At 29.4% G+C, this 12173-nt stretch overlaps 1 pseudogene; it reads right to left on the bottom strand.

The window, feature by feature from the left end:
- Positions 1 to 4815: 4815 nt before the first annotated feature.
- LOC113373341 lies at positions 4816 to 12172 on the bottom strand (annotated as a pseudogene).
- Between the last annotated feature and the right edge of the window lies 1 nt (position 12173).

Genomic DNA, 12173 nt, shown 5'->3' with positions numbered 1-12173 from the left:
TTGTTCAATATTTTCCTATTCAGCTAACAATATTCCAATGTATATGATAATTATATTTGTTTAAAATACATAAATGCAAGATATTACATAATTAAAACTGTATAATTTTATAATAGATAATTTACATACAAAATACCAGTTGCTAAATCTTTTTGTAAGAAAAGTTATTTTAAAAATTTGTATAAATATAGAATTGAATAGACAAAAATTATATATAACAAAAATTATAAAATTGGCTACATAGCCATTGAAAAATGCTATTTTTGGTATAAAAATATTATATTAAAATGATAAATTAGAGATACCAAAAAATGGTATATTTATTTTACATAAGATTTTTTTGTAAATTCATTTTATACAAATTATATGTAATAATAAAAATTTTTGCATATGGATTAATAAAGTTACATATCAATTTTTTTTATATAAAAAGCAAACAAAATATAAATTGAAGGATAATGCAATAATTTATCACAATCATATATAATATTGAGTTTATATAATCTTATACATTTTTAATCTCACATGTACATTTATATAGGAATTGTTTATTTAAATATGTAAATTCAGAAATTATTTATACTTGGAATAAAGAGTTAAAAAATAATTGAAATAAATAAATTTCATTTGAGAAAATGTGCAATTACTGCAGAAATAATATTTAATTATTTTATTTAATTAAAGACGTTTCAAAACTCGATCAGGTCAAAAATATTTTTTATATATTAATGAGAAATTTTGTGAATATAGAATCTTAAAAAAAACTTTATAAACCTAAATTGTATATGAAAGACATAGAAATTAAAATAATATTAGAATTCGATAAATTATGAAGGAACATATGAATTCATATACCACAATTGCAGGAGAAAAATAATTGTTTCTCAATTTTTTTTTAATTTTTAAGTTTTCTCGTTTTACATAAGGATTTTATGTTTAATTATTCGGATTGAATGTTAGGAAAAAATATATGAATATATGTAAGTATATATGAATATATACATCTATATTTAACAAAATCCATATAAATCTCTGAATTCGCGAGTGGAAATGGTTAAAATATTTAAAATTAAACCCTAATAATATTTATATATTTTTCATATAAACAAACGTCAAAATGTCAATCAAAATTTACAAAAAATCTACATACCTTCGCCTGAACAAATCATGCAAATCAAATTTCTAACTTGACAATCAGCACCGAACTTCTCCAAATCATATCACCACTATTATTTCAAAACCGACTTCCTGTACAATAAGAAACTATTGATCACTTCACTAAATTTCCGATATGTATTTTCCATAATGTCATCTATATAAATAAATCATCATTCGCGAATCACACTTTTCTCAAACACATTGTAAAAAATAAAAAAATAAACAATTTCAGGTAAGTTGTATCCGGAGGATGTTTTGACGCACGAGAGTAAAATCAGCGCAATGTGTGCGTTTTGACGGGAACTGAAACTGACTCGTCTGACAGGGGCAACCGGGGAAACGTGCGTTCGTCAGGCCTGCGAACCGGCGACTGACGGCGGCGGCGGCCGACGGACGCTGAAGACGGCAACGTGGTTGGGGCATGAGTCAGGGCGCATGCGTAGGGGAAAGGACATAGTAATAAAGGATTACATGGGAATATGATAAGATGATTTTGGGAAATTGGGAAGAGGAAGGAATGATATGGGATTCTTGTTTGATTCTTAACGGAATTTGAACGGAACGATATTATCTAAGTTAATAATATATAATGATATAAGCAATGGTCTACAAAAATTGATGTAAATTATTACTTGTTTCAAACAGATTTTTGACAAAAAAATCTATGTTCTAATTTAGGTTAATACTATTTAAGTTATAGTAATCGCAAAAAATCAACTAGCTGTAAGTGGAATTCTGTCTTGAGGCAATTATGGCATCGTGCCTTAAGGCAAATTGCTGGAACTTCCCGCACCGTAACGAAATGTTCGAAGAATACTGAATGTTTTCAAATAGATTATTATAAATATTGTAACATTGTCTAATATTTATAAGAATTATATAAACCGAATTGCAGAGTTGAAATTATTTGTAAAGTATATTAGAACTATAGTCAGAATTAAAAATAAAATCTGAAATATTTTCGATATACAAAATACTAAAAAAAAAAAAAAAAAAAAAAAAAAAAAAATTGGAACAAATTTTTTTTTTCAAAATCAATTATTTTGTTAAGACTAGCGGAAAGTTCTTTGAATCATTTAAATCGGACGCTTAGTTCTCTCAAAAACTGCCATTTTTTACATATTTAGCTCCGTATCTTCGAAATGGCTGGGCCTGCCTTTGCCAAAAAGTAATAAACACTTCTCCCAATCATTACTAATTGAATGTTTTTTAGATCATTCAAATCGGATACTCCGTTCGCTCAAAAATTCGATTTCTATTTTCTGCACTCTTTGCTCCGTATCTCCGAAACGGCTGGACCTGCCTTTGCCAAAAACTAATCAGCTCTTTTCCCTATCAATAGGAATCGAATGTTTTTTGAACCATTCAAATCGGTTGATCCGTGCGCCCTAAAACGTGACTGGAAATTTGTATCCACACATACATACACACACACACACACACACACACACACACACACACATCCATTTTTTCTGAGGTATGCCAAAACGTTCAGAAACCTTCAAAACGTCGAGAAATGTAAAAATTTTCAATTCCGATTTTCGGCCCATTACAATAACTTACCCTACGGGAAGTTAAAAATGAAAATTTTTATATATCTCTACGTTTCAGTGGTTTCTGAATATTTTGGCATACCTTAGAAAAAATTGATGTGTGTATGTGTGTGTATTAGTGTGTGTGTGTGCGGATACAAATTTTCGTCGACGATTTCGGGAACACCGATCAAGAAATTTGAATAGTACAAAAAACATTCGATTCGTATTAATAAGGAGACGTGCTGATTAGATTATGGGAAAGGCAGGTCTAGCCGTTCAAAAAACGGTAGCTCAGTTTTTAAGAGAACGGAACATCCGATTTTAATAATTCAAAAAACATTTTACTTGTATCGACAAGATGAAGAACTGATTAAATTTGTGAAGGCAGATCCAACGGTTATGGACTCTCAATAAAACTAAGTCCAAAAATGTCATTTGGTGATCAAAAATGTTTATTGGATATATGTACATCTAATTATCAGATATTTTATAAAGATTTTAATAATGTGTACACATATTGTGCAATTTTTTTTTCTAATAAAAAGTAACTAGTGGTGAATGGCATCATGCCTCAATCAAGACAAATTGCTGGAACTTTCCGTACCAGTTCCGTAATAAAATATTCAAGAAATTTTAAATGTTTTTATATACCTTATTACAAATACTGTAACTTTCTTTATTCGTATTTAACAGACAAAATATAAGAACTGATTAATTGGACGATGACGTTTATATATGTTTACTTGCAACAAACAAATAAACTAATTGCTACTATATAGTTACTAATTGCAATAAAAAAAACAAAAACTTGATCAAATGGAGTTAGAATAAATGTGACCTTATTTCATATTTTTATGAATTGAATGAACTAAATTTCAAAGTTAAAATTATTTATTTCAAGAACATAAGTGAGGCTTCAGAATTTTACCTAAAGTTAAAATTACAATCCTAATCATTTAAATAAATGTTGTAGATATTTTAAAAATCAATATTTTGTTTGAAATTTATTTTTTGTCCAAAAAACTAATAATTTTCTTACACTATCTACATATGCAAAATGTTTTTGGAGTCATTCTATTTTTCGTACTTTTTGTTGCATAGCTCCAAAACGACTGGACCTGTCTTTGCAAAAAACTAATCAACACGTTTTGCCGTCAATACTAATCGAATACTTTTTGAATGATTCTAATCGGATGCGCTGTTCTCTTAAAACCCGAATTTGCATTTTCTGCACTTTTTGTTCAGTATCTCCGAAACGGATGGACCTGTCTTTGCCAAAAACTAATCACTACGTTTCCCCGTCAGTGCATATCAAACGTTTTTTAAATCATTCAAATCGGTTAATCCATGTTCCAGAAATCGTCGACGAAAAATTGTATCCATACATACACGTATATACACAAACACATTTCTATAAAAATGAGTAAAAATGTTCATTTTGATTTTTAGACAATTACAATTATGGAAGGTTAAAAAAAAATTAATAATTAATAAAAAAATAAAAGTTTAATATATTTTTATAAAAATATTTGATAATTGTATCAATAGAATTAGATATACGAACTTATATTTAGAAAAAGAAACAAATAATTAAATAAAAAAATGTATATAGTATAAAAATGTTGAATGTTATAAATGTGGATGAAACAAAAGCTATTAACATAAAAAAAATTATTGATTTAATTAAAAAGTACTACTCAAAGTTATAAATGAAATAATTAAAAAATCATTTAAAAGAGAAATTGTTCTAAGAGAAACTACATTTTAATTACATTAACAAAGTGCACTATACACTATTTATTTATGTATTTTTTATGAAAGTCTTTAAACTTTTGATCAAATATATTTATAAAAATCTATATATGTACGTTCTTTTGGAAAAAGATTTGTATTTCTTTCATCAAAACGTTAGTGCTATCTGTGAATTGTGGGATCTACTATTTTCAGCGTAAACTTATTCAAGATACGAACGAAAATAATATTGTAAAATATTTATAAAATAGCTACCAGAAAAGAAATGATATACCAGAATAAAATTAATTAAATAATTAACAAAAAATATATAAAAATGAAAAACAAAGTGTTATATTATTATAATACTATATTATTCGTATATATACAATTATTGATCTCCAAATTTAACTTTACTTGGCCTGGGTGCATCAGGATCTGGATAGAAAGGTTCATAGGCACTTCGTCTTTCTCGTAAATCGTTGTTGCTGTTTCCAGGAGGGACACCATTAATTGCTTCCACCTAAATAAAAAAAATACAAAAAAATGCCCTAAAAAATTTATTATTACATGTTCAACTTACTTCTTCCTGTAAAGCCATCAGTTGAGACTTTCGGTTTTCAAACACAGTCGTCCTGCGTTTTTCAAAAATCTCCAAGTCTCTCGAACTGATTCGTAGATCTTTGAAAACTTTCTTGTTATCTAAAATTTGAACACAAGAATGCATTAGTAACCAAGTCGTAGTTCATATATTTTTTCCTTACCTGTAAGTTTAGGATCTTCGTATCTTAGATTAAAAGCATCCTCAAGTCGCCAGATTTTTTCCCGTTTATTTTTCAAACTTTCCAGATGATGAACAGTTTTACGTCTTCCTGCAGGTTCTTCATCTTCATCAACATCGACTTCATTGGCATATTTTAGACTCATCATACGACGAGCCAGTTCTACCATATCGGATCCTACTGTAATTTCTTTACCCATCTTTTTCTAAAAAAAATAATAACCAATAATAAACTTAATATACGTTAGTAAAATATGAAGTCATACCTTTTCCTTTGGTGATCTGATATTTAATTTAGCTATTGCTAAAATGTGTGACAAAGTTCCCAGACGATGGAACAACATTGCAGTAAATTGTATAACCAGAATTAGGGCAAAAAATACTAAAAATACGACACCGATTGGTTCCAATTCTAAATACTGGCTGGAGATTGTGATCTACAAATTAACATTATTAAATATGTATGAAGTTTTGGAATATTGCTAATATTTACCTCTTTAACTCCATCATCATATGTAACATTACTTTTGACACCAAGTGGCCATTTGATGTGCAGTAAATCTTTATTTGCTTGAAGTAAAAATATACTTAATACAAACAATGCGTTGAGCATAAAAAATGCAAACACCACTTTGTCTCGGAGATCCTTCAAATCGGACTTAATTCTTTTCTAAAATTAAAATTGACTTATTAGAACCTAAGGGACACAACTAGTGTAACCGCCTAAAAAAGGTGATTTTTGGGAATTTATATTAAAAAAACTACTTTATTAATCATTTCAAAATTTTAGGAATATATTTATACATGTTTTAAGAATATATAGTAAAATTTTTGAAAAAAAAAATTAAATATTTTTTAAGTTATCGTCGATCTCCAACGGCGCGACAAAAAAGGCCCTTCACTGCTGCTGTGATTCCGGCCTTCTACGTGGATGAAATTAAAAAAAAAAATCTTGTTAAACTAGGTAATATTGTCTGTAAAATGAACTACGACAAAGAAAAAAATCAAAAATTGACAAAATGACGGCGATTTTTAAAAAAAGTCGACTTTTACCCAAAATGTTGGTCGTTTTTGGACTGCCAAAATTCGATTTTTGATCCGATCAAAAAATCGATAGTTCATTTTACGGAGAACTATATATAAAACATGTAAAAAAAATTTGATAGTGATCGGATAATTTGTTTTTGAGTAATCGCTGCAGCAAATTCGGAAAATGCTATTTCGAGAAAAACGCGTTTAAAGATAAAATGATCGTTATACTAAATACTATACATATACTCTTTAAATAGTCGTAACTTAAAAACGATTTAAGATATCGATTTAAAAAATTTGGTATATCATTTTTAAAGGTATAACCTATCCAAATATGGAAAAATTAAAAATTCGATTTTTTTTAAATTTCACACTAGTTGTGCCCCTTAACAGTTATATATTTATGGCATCACTAACCTCTTCCTCTTCATCTTTTTTAATAGGTTCCAAATATTTTTTGATCAAATCTTTCCAAAAAGTTTTCTCTTCCTCAGGGAGATAATCGATCTGGCTTTTTTGCAGAAGGTCGTCTTCAATCCAGAATGGATTTTGGAGAAAATCACGTACTACCTGAAATTGAAATATCTAAATTAGTAACAGCAAAATTTAATTATCAATTTTTGTCACCTTTGGTTTTTCTTCTTGTTGATCATCACTGTCTTCAGTCATGCTAACTTCAACATCTTCCTCAGGAGGAATTGGTGGTAAACCACTTTGTCTTCTCAAATTATTTAAAGTTGTACGTCTACGGTTACCAGAATTAGGATCAGAAGCTCTAAATTGAAAAACAAATTTAAATAAAACAAGTGGTGTATGGCATCGTGCTTTAAGGCAAATTGCTGAAACTTTCTGTACCATAATGAAATATTCGAGAAATTCTAAACGTTTTCAAATATATTATTACAAGTACTGTAACTCTCATTATTTTGGCTATCTTGTTATATCTGAGCAAATCAAATGTAAATCATAAATTAATTTATCTCCAGAACATTAACAATCATAATTTCATTTCGAATTCAATTTCAAAAAAATAGTTGCCTAATTTACACAAAATTGAAAAAGTGCTCCCGTATAGTCACAGTCTAAACGCATTTGCAAATAATTCTGTGCGACATTTTTACTTATACGGTATTTAACTTGGCGGCATTTTCACATTTTCAATAGTTTTCACAAAATTGGAAAAGTGCTCCAGTACATAAACAGTCTAAACGCACTTGGGTAAACATTTGTGCCTAATTTAGAGTGGCGCTTAGACTGTGCTTAGCCTGGGTAATTTTTTTAATTTTTAATCCAAGATTACGTAATTATTTTTTATCTTCAAAAGCAATTGTTTTGTCAATACAAGCACTCAAAAACTGCCATTTTTAGCATATTTAGCTCTGTATCTTCGAAATGAAGGGACCTGCCTTTGCCAAAACCTAATCAACTCTTCTCCCAATGATTAAAAATTGAATATTTTTTAGATCATTCAAGTCCGATACTCCGTTCTCTCAAAAACTCGATTTGTATTTTCTGCACTCTTTGCTCCGTATTTCCGTAACGGCTGGACCTGCCTTTGCCAAAAACTAATCAGCACATCTCCCTATCAATAGGGATCGAATGTTTTTTGAACCATTCAAATCGGTTGATCCGTGCGCCCGAAAACGTGGACGAAAAAATGCAGACATACAAAACACACACACATCCGTTTTTTCTGAGGTATGCCAAAATGTTCAGAAACCTTCAAAACGTCGAGAAATGCAAAAATTTTCATTTTCGATTGTCGTACCATTACTATAACTACTCTACGGGAAATTAATTATACCAATAATTACATCATTTTTGTTCATACTTTTCAAGGCGTTCCAACTTCCTAGAAACAGAGTTCAAGGTGTTATTGATTTGCATCAGTTGTATTTTTTCTTCAGAATTTTTTTCGTGGGTACAAAGTAAACATTTGAACAATCCGGCAAAGGATAGTTCAAATGAACCTTCTTCTTCTTTGGTTTGATTTGTCTGAAAAGTCCCAAAAGTTTATCGGTTGTCGATGCCTTTTTGTTCAGGGCTAAGGCTTTTTTCTCCTCTTCGAGTTGCTAAAGAAAATAAAAAATACTCAATGCAAAGTATTAAATTTTAATCGTCTATTTATTACCTTGGCTGTTTTTTTCCCAGCAGGTACCACAACTTCCCTAGTTCCCCAAGAGACATCGTTCATATTGAAAGCTGCATAAATGATCAGCAACATGTACATACTGGGGACTGTTACGTAATAAATTAAGCCATAAGGCAAACATCCGACTTCTTGAGGATGCATTATGGCTGCAATTATCAATTCACCAGCAACTATGAAAAAGAACAATGATGATGGTGCTAAAGGGCCATCTTCTGTGATCTGTATCATCAGGCCAACTATTACTGCTATCATGACCAAACCGTATACTGTACTAATCAGACCAGCAAAGAATAACTGAAACATAAAATTTAATAAGAATCTAGTGGTATATGGCATCGTGCCTTAGGGCAAATTGCTGAAACTTCCCGTACCGTAATGAAATATTCGAGAAATTTTAAACGTTTTCAAATATATCATTACAAATACTGTAACTTTCATTATTTTTGCTGCCCTGTTATATCTGAGCAAATCAAATGTAAATCATAAATCAATCAATTTATCTCCAGAACATTAACAATCGTCATTTCATTTCGAATTCAATTTCAAAATAAAAAAGTTGCCTAATTTACCCAAAATTGAAAAAGTGCTCCCGTATACTCACAGTCTAAACCCATTTGTAAATAATTCAGTGCGACGATTTCACTTATACTGTGCTTAGATTAGCGGCATTTTCACATTTTTCAATAGTTTTCAAAAAATTGAAAAGTGTTCATACATTAACAGTCTAAACGCAGTTGGGTGAACATTTGTACCAGAGTGGCGCATAGACTGTGCTTAGCTGGGTGCTTTTTGAATTTCTAATCCAAAATTAAGAAAATATTTTTTGAAAAAAAAATTAGAAACAAATTTTATTCCAAAAGCAATTATTTTGTTGAAACAAGCAGAAAGTTCTGTGAATCATTTAAATCGGACGCTTAATTAAGCATTAAGCTCTGTATTTCCGAAATCGCTGGGCCTACCTCTGCCAAAAACTAATCAGCACATTTCCCTATCAATAGGAATTGAATGTTTTTTAAACCATTCAAATCGGTTGATCCGTGCGCCCGAAAACGTGGATGAAAAAATGCGGACATACAGAACACACACACACATTTAAATATCATCTGCCAAAAATTTAAATTTTTTTATGAGCCTAGACAATATATATAATAAATGTAATATATTATAATAAATATGTATAATAAATTTATGACTATGAATAAGAAAAATGAAATGTCTACTTTATTATTGTCAAAAAGCAGCTGAGATGTGCCGGAAGTTAAAATAATATAAAATACAGTATATGTATGGCAGATTGAATGATACCCATATGAACAGGATTTGACAAATTAATTCACTTAAAATCACTTCGCCTGTGAAAAATACGAGCGCACGCCTTAGGGGGCGCCAACACAAGATTCGAATAATAAATTTTTAATATAGTTTTTTTAATATCTAATTTCTTTGCATCTTTTACTAATCTTTCCACAATATTTTTAAAACTCGTAAAAACTTGACTTTAAAACAACAAATGGGAAAGGAAAGATGAATACATAAAATTCGGCCCTCACGATATCGATTAGGAGAAGTTTAAGATGCAATTTTGGATATCTTAAATAATAAATGATTAAATTAATTAAAAGACGTTTAAAAGACTTTAATTTCCAATATAGTGTGGGCATTGAGACTTAGTATTTTATTCAAAGCAGTTCTACATTTAACATCGCTCATATTATAAATGTATATGCATTTTGGCGTGAAGAGTAATTTAAAAAATAATAATTATTATTTTTAGGTAAACGGTAAATATTAGTATATTATATTAAAAAATTGCAGTCATGAGTACAAGACAACGTCTGTCGGGTCATCTAGTTTAATAATACAAATTTGGTTGAAATTGTTGATTTCACCCTTACCTGTATTTTAGAATTGCACAGTATGCAAACAAACATGAAAATCAGCAAAGGAATCAAATTGTATAGCAAAGAATCCCAGTTGTCAATTTTGAAGGCAGCATTAAAAGCACCAACAAGCATCAAAAATATTGTACCAGGACCCAAAATACTGCCAGCCATCAGTATAATCTGGTAAAATATATACAAGCCTGATATATCAGGATTGGATTTGATGGTTCGTTTTGCATCAAGCAACAAATCAAAAATATTAGCCATGGTTGAGGGAATCCAACGACGTCTTTGGTTGTAGAATTCGTTGAACCCTGAAACAACTTGTGTGAGTAATCTTCTATAATATAAAAATGAATCGCAAAATGTGTTGGTAAGCGCATAAGTCAACAACGCCTAAACCAATTTAGCCAATTCTTTTTTTAAAATGTTCGTTGAAGTCCAAAGATGGTTCGTACGGCGAGAAAAAAATCGAAAAATTACCGGGAAAACCCGAAAAACAACCCTTTTCTTTTTCACATACAAACGTTTTCTAACTAAAACGTAGAATCAATTTGAACTTTATTGCTATTATATAAACTTATTAGGCACTCACTTTATACTTCCTATAAATGATTATTCAGATTTTGATAAATCTTTCTGAAGTTTGTTAAGAAAATGTTCTAAGATCTATGCGATTATAAAGTACTGGGATTTATGTAGGTACAATATTGTAGAAATAAATGAAAAAAATGCAAAAAACGACATGTCATTGTTTGCATTGAAAACAAATGAAAAACTATCATCTGCCAAAAATTTTATTACACTTATGAACCTAGACAATATTGGAATATGTATAATAAATTTATAATTATAAATAAGAAAAATGTAATGTCTACATTATTATTGCCAAAAAGCAGCTGAGATGTGCATGAAATTAAAATAATATAAAATACAGTATATGTATGGCAGATTGAATGATACACATATGAACAGTATAAAAAAAAAATAAAATAAAGCTATCATCTGCCAAAAATTTCATTATACTTATGAACTTAGACAATATTGGAATATGTATAATAAATTTATAATTATAAATAAGAAAAATGTTATATCTACATTATTATTGCCAAAAAGCGGCTGAGATGTGCATGAAATTAAAATAATATAAGATACAGTATATGTATGGCAGATGGAATGATACACATATGAACAGGATTTTACAAATTAATTCACTTAAAATATGAAATTAAGTATTAATCAGGACCGGTGCTACCTTTAATGCGATGCATGCGGAAAATACGAGCGCACGCCTTAGGGGGCGCCAACACAAGATTCGGACATTAAATTTTCAATATAGTTTTTTTTTTCAATATACAATTTATTTGCATCTTTTACTAATCATTCCACAATATTTTTAAAAATTGTAAAAATTTAACTTTATACCAACAAATGGGAAAGTAAAGGTGAATACATACAATTCGGCCCTCACGATATCGATTAGGAGAAGTTTAAGATGCAATTTTGGATATCTTAAATAATATAAAATTAAATTAATTTAATCCAACATGAAATATTAGTGTTATGTTATGGTTATGGTTGTGTTATACCGTTTAAAAGACTTCAATTTCCATTATAGTGTGGGTATTGAGACTCATCATTTTATTTAAAACAGTTTTACACTCAACATCGCTCATATTATAAATGCATATGCATTTTGGCGTGAAGAGTAATTTAAAGAACAATAATTATTAATTTTAGGTAAACGGTAAATATTAGTATATTATATTAAAAAATGTAGACAAATGATCTAGTTTCCAATAATTTTGTAATATTTTTTTTTACCTTCTGGACAATGTGTATAGGCATCACTGGCTGCCGAATATTCAACACGCCAACCTCTTTGTAGTAACAAAGTACAA

Source organism: Ctenocephalides felis, unplaced genomic scaffold (genome assembly GCF_003426905.1).
Source record: "Ctenocephalides felis isolate EL2017-DRISC unplaced genomic scaffold, ASM342690v1 CF-g0.4_SCAFFOLD_01604, whole genome shotgun sequence".
Taxonomy (NCBI): domain Eukaryota; kingdom Metazoa; phylum Arthropoda; class Insecta; order Siphonaptera; family Pulicidae; genus Ctenocephalides; species Ctenocephalides felis.
The sequence above is the reverse complement of the archived record's forward strand: the minus strand, read 5'-3'. Positions and strand labels throughout refer to the sequence as shown.